The following is a 6000-nucleotide window of genomic DNA, read 5'->3' as shown; positions in this document are numbered from 1 at the left end:
TAGATAAAAGTTAGATTAAAAAAAAAACAAAAAAACATACAAACCTGACCACTGACCAAGACCTGAACAATAATACAGAGAATAAATGTGTTTTAAAAGGTTTTTTGAAAGAAGGGAGGAAGCTTTTTTAATTGAATAACAATTCAGTAGATTGAATTATGACATTGTACGATTTTATTTGTTACATCCAGTCATGAACATCACAACTGACCATGTTGGTATATTCCCATTCATATTTACATTTTTTAGCACATCAGGGTGACTAGGAACATGACATTGTCCAGCCGTGACTTCTAGCTTCACAGGACTACAAATATGAGGAAACACAAATTCTCTTAATCATCACAGTAAGTAAAACCAAAGAATATAGTTCTGATGTGTGGCAAAAGATTGTTGGGCTTCACAAAATAGAAAGTGGCCGTAAGAAAGAATAGCTAAAGCACTAAAATTTCCCATTTCCACCATCAGGGCAATAATTAAGAAGGTTTGGTGCAAACAGGGATAAAAAGTATGCCCATGGTTAAATACACTGCTGGCATAATGGATTCTGTCAAATACCAACAGATAAAAAATCAAAACCTGACCGACTCTGCTAGAAATCTTATAGCCGTGAAAGCTGAGAGCCGTGGTTGAATCTTTCATCAGGACAATGATCCAAAACAAACATCAAAATCAACACAAAAATGGGTTACTGAGCACAAAATGAAGCTTGGAGCAGCAGTCTGGAGCTGGAAATCTGAAGGATCTGGAGAGATTCTGTATGAAGGAATGGTCTCTGATCTCATGAGTTTGTTATTCTCCAAACTCATCAGGAATTATAGGAGAAAATTATAGGAGCTGTTACCTTGGCAAAAAAGAGGCTGCAAAAAGTATTTAATGAAAGGGTGCCATTAATTGTGGCCAATGTGTGTTGGAGAAAAACTTTAATTTCATAAAGAGATTTTCCACCCATTTTCTTTTACTGTAATGAAAGGTTAGATTTTTTTTGTGATCTTTTAAAATAAAAGATCAAAAGTATTAAAAATGCAGATTTGTTTTCACAGGATTTTTTGTTCATATTTACCAAGGGGGGCAATTTGTCAGTAATACTGACCATGACTGTAATTCTGTTTGATATATATTTTATTAAAGCTGTTTCCTAGCAGGCTTAATTCTTTTGGAAAACAATACAGAGGTAAATTACTGTAGTGACTGATTATCTTGCTGTCATCATCACAACTCTGATTGGTCCATCTGTTGTTATGAATGTTACAATCTAAACAATTTCAAAGTACATCACAAAATTTCCAACACAACATGAATACTGCATTAGTTTATTGAGAATAGAATTATAGATTAGAACAGAACTCCCTGTTACCGCCATGTAATTCTGTCCAATGTAATACCGTCATGGCGTAACTTTGTTTCTATGACACTGGAAATACAATAACTTTTCAATAACTTGATTTGAAGGGTACATAAGATGTTAGGCCAGAATCAAGCGTCGGCACACAATGGTTCTCAGTCACCTACTTTCGGAGGCCTGCATTGGATTATGATAGCTTCAGCCAGTCCTTTCATCAGCAGACTCTTACAGCAAACCAAAAATATCAATTGAGCTGGAAAGAAAAGAGAGGCCAGAGAGATGTAGTTGAACTAATACCTATTGACAGACTGATGGCAGTTGAGAAAAAGAGAGAGAATGAAAAGGTGTCTTGAGTAGCAACAGTCTTTCTTGGGGATTTAGAGTGAAGTGGCCATGAAAACACTAAAAATACCAAGGACAATGAAACAAAATGTCTAACTAGCTGACCCGGACTCAGTTTATTGAATAGTCAGAGTGAGCAGCTGCTGCGATTTTCTCAAACTGATTTGTTACTGAGGTACAGTAAATGGCTAATGCCAGCACTCAAAACAGTGCTAGTGTTGTTGACGCAAATATTGAGGAAAAGAGACCCCTGAGGAGTTTGGGTTTAGAACAAGAAGTTCAATTAACTGTGAAAACAACCCAACCCTGTTGAAAAAGCTAAGGACCAGCATAAATCAGCTCAAACCAGCTAAGGACCAGCATAAACCAGCTTCCATGCTTCAAAACATACCTAACTAGCATATGCTGTTTTTTTCAACAGGGAAGTTCATTACTTTGAAAGAAAAATCCCTGTTGATAGCACACTTTAGTCCAGAACTAAACTTAATCGGTGTCTGGGAAACTGGCTTTGCGGTGTACATATTTATTGGGTAACAAAACTTTAAATAGATGTGCAACATTGTTAACACGTTGTGAAGAGATGCCAGGCCTGGGAAAGCGAAGGCTCAATAGAAACATCATTTTCCACCACTGTAAATGAACCGCAGGGTGACAATAAATGGTTGAAATCTTTTGTTTTTTCTCTGTTGCGAGGGGACGTGACAGACAGCCTTGCGTGAGAGTCAAGCGGACAGTGAACAGGAGCCCGCGGGTTCCTGGAGAGGAGATGACTCGACTCATCCGCACTTCCAAACATGAGCAGACACCTCAGTCTGGGGCCAGAGCCAGACGAAAGAAAGAAAGGCAACATCCTTTACAAAAAATAAAATACCGTGGTGATACCATGGTATCAGATAGCAATACTATGGTAGTTTGATAAATGCCATAATATTGAATGATTACCATATTCATAAAATATTAACCTTAGGTACTTCAAAGAATACCATGGTATTACCACGGTCAACATTTTTACAAGCTAACATTAACCTAATTGAGTTTTTAGCAACCTTTAGCTTCCTAAACTACACATTTAGCCTGTGTGTTGCTGCTTGTGTATATTACAACAGCTAATATGATGTTCAATTTTATTTGGACAACTTGCATGATAGAAACTTTGGTATAAAATCAAATCCAAGGACAAAACAACTGTATATTCAGGAATAAAATCCACTAATATGAACTGAAACTGCTCATTTAGACATTAGCAGGCATTAGCTTGGTAGGTAGCTACATTTTACTAGCTGCTAGCTGCCAGTATAGCAACATCCTGTCTGTGGTATATGACCATAGTATCAAAAAATCAAGGGTATAATCATGGTAGGCCTATCATGTCCAAAAACCATTTTACTTTTCTGTGGTACTTGGTAAAACATGATCAAAGAGTTTACTCTAAAATATTTCAATAAAAACAAACATCTTTTACCATCTCATAACTGTGTGCATCTGAAAACTGTTTGTAGCATCTGAAAATAGTTGTATGTTTTATGACAAGGGCATATTTGTCTGACATTTATTAGGAAAAAAATGATTTCTGGAAAATGTCTGAATGTAATTTGTCTTGAAATAATTAAAAACTCCTCAACCCTGCTGAAATCCATCTGGCCTAGGTGGTAGCTGATTTAAAATGGTTATAAGCTAGCCATTTATGATTATTGGCTGGTCTAGATGGCTGATTAGCTGGGGTTTAGAAAGACATGAGGTAAAGAAGTTTTTGGGTGAACTTTTCCTTTAAAAGCAGTGAGCACATTACTAATAAATGCTAAATGACCTGAATGATAGTCTTACTTAATATTAAAAGTGATCCCACTGCACTTTGAGATGACATTCATGTGCTTTCAACCACAGAAAAAAGAGATCAGTCAAATTAATTAACTACCAATATGTATGTGTGCTAAACTTTAAGGCCTGGTTTCACAGAAAGGGCTTAGATAAAGCCAGGACTAGGCCTTTGTTAAATTAGGATATTTTAATAGCTTTTATAAACATGCCTTTGAAAAACAAAAAACAAAAACATTACTGGTGTACATCTTGAGACAAAACAATGGCACTGATGTCAGTGCAAGTTGCTTTCAGTTAAAACAGCTCAAACATGCAGATATTGTTGAATAAAGTGGTTATTTTTGTTTGTTTTTGCGCACAAAAAGTATTCTCATCACTTCATAAAATTAAGGTTGAACCACTGCAGTCACGTGGAGTATTTTAACAATGTCTTTACTACCTTTCTGGACCTTGAAAGTGGTTGTTAAATTGCTGTCTATGGGGGAGTTAGATAGGCCTACCTCTCAGATTTCAAAAATATCCTAATTTGTGTTCTGAAGATGAACAAAGGTCTTACGGGTGTGGAACGACGTGAGGGTGAGTAATTAATGACAGAAATTTCATTTTTGGGTGAACTAACCCTTTTAAACCTTGTCTGTGAAACCAGGGGATAAGAGTTTCAGTGTAGTTAGCTGCATGCTAACACCAAACTCTAGTAGAGTCATTTGTGAGTCAAGTCCACAGTGTGCTTCCCATTTAGGGAGTTCTAAATCAGCAATTTAAAGGTTCACTTGCACTTACTGCTGACTTAGATGGAAGCTAGCTAGTTAGTTAGCCACCCACACATTTCAATCAAGCATAATTGCCAAATGTACAGTTTAACTGACCACACTCGTGTGGTATTATATGCTTCACTTTTTTATATTGACTTGAAATAAGTCTTATATTTGTTATGTTGTAGAACTGTTCTTTTAGTTGTATTAAATTTATAACACATACCCTGACTAGGCTTATCCACCTAATATTTAATGTAAGAATGGGCGCGACCATTTGAATGTACAAGGCAAAACACTCCGTTATTCTGCTTGATATTGCAAACTGGTACTGGTTACCATATTATTTTAATGTATTATCATCATAATTATAAACACTCTTCTATTCCTTCTCCTTACACATTTCCAACTCTCATTTCCCTCCCTCTCTAGCCCCAGGTCACTTCCTCTTCCGGTTCAGGTCTTTCTGCAACTGTCTGGCTCCATCTCCAGGGATCTCTATGCCCCTGTCTCTTCATCTCTGTTTTGTCTGCTTCTGTTGCTAAGGCTAAAGGGAGACGGCGGAGAGTTAGTGTTCCTCTCGAGCGGCTGATCACGTCACAAGTGTGCATAAATCACACAGCAATACAGAGAGAGATCTGTATTATTTAGAAGCTCTACGGCAATCCATGCACTACACATGACAACAAAAATATAAAATACAATGGCTCTGAGTTTGCTACTGTTTTCTAGGTCGATTTAACATTGCATTGTGCGAGGAACAGTCTGAAATTTTGTTTTCTTGGTGAATAATCTGTTTTAGCTTAACTAGAATGATCCCAGCCACTTCCTATAGCACTTGCTGAATTCTTCAGGTGGTAGTTTGTTTAGTCTCCTGTGGCGATCTAGCCTACCCCTACGTGTTTGTTTGCTTTCAGCCAGCCTGTTCTTCACACCATGCTAGGTGTGAAAAGGAGCCATTTCGTTCTGTCCATGGCGCGATCAATACAGACTTGAGGATAAAAGCACTGAGTGGGAATGTTTGAAAACTGGTGAGCCACATTTGCGTGAGACAGCAGCATTTACACCAAGCCGGATCTCCCCTGTGAAGTTTGAACTTGAACAGGAATTTATTTTAAAGGTTTGTACAAATTGTATTCAGTGGGTAAATGTACACTTCGTGGCACAATTTTACCACAAAAATGGAGGGAAAAAATAACCAATCCCTTACCGCACACCCCCATTTTGACAAGTGGGGCATAAATGACATACCCAAAATAAAAAGGTTGCAGCTCATAAGTCATTCTGAAGACACATAACCAATATATATTATAATATAGAATAGTAATAATATAACATATATCCATCCTTCGGATGAGACGTTAAACTGAGGTCCTGACTCTCTGTGGTCATTAAAAAAATGCCAGGATGTCCTTCGAAAAAGAGTAGGGGTTTACCCCGGCATCCTGGCCCAATTTGCCCAGTGGCCTCTGTCCTTCATGGCCTCCTAATCATCCCCATACACTGATTGGCTTAATCACTCTGTCTCCTCTCCACCAATAAGCTGGTGTGTGATGAGCGTTCTGGCGCAAAATGGCTGCCGTCACATCATCCAGGTGGATGCTGCACATTGGTGGTGGTTGAGGAGATATATAACAACTTATAACCACAATTAAAGTGAAGCCACAAGTCTGCTCATGCTTCATTTCAAATCTGAGGATGATATCTCTATAACTATTAATTTTATTAAGCATTTCCATAAGA

Source organism: Ctenopharyngodon idella, chromosome 10 (assembly GCF_019924925.1).
Source record: "Ctenopharyngodon idella isolate HZGC_01 chromosome 10, HZGC01, whole genome shotgun sequence".
Lineage (NCBI taxonomy): Eukaryota > Metazoa > Chordata > Actinopteri > Cypriniformes > Xenocyprididae > Ctenopharyngodon > Ctenopharyngodon idella.
This window is presented reverse-complemented; position numbering follows the sequence as displayed.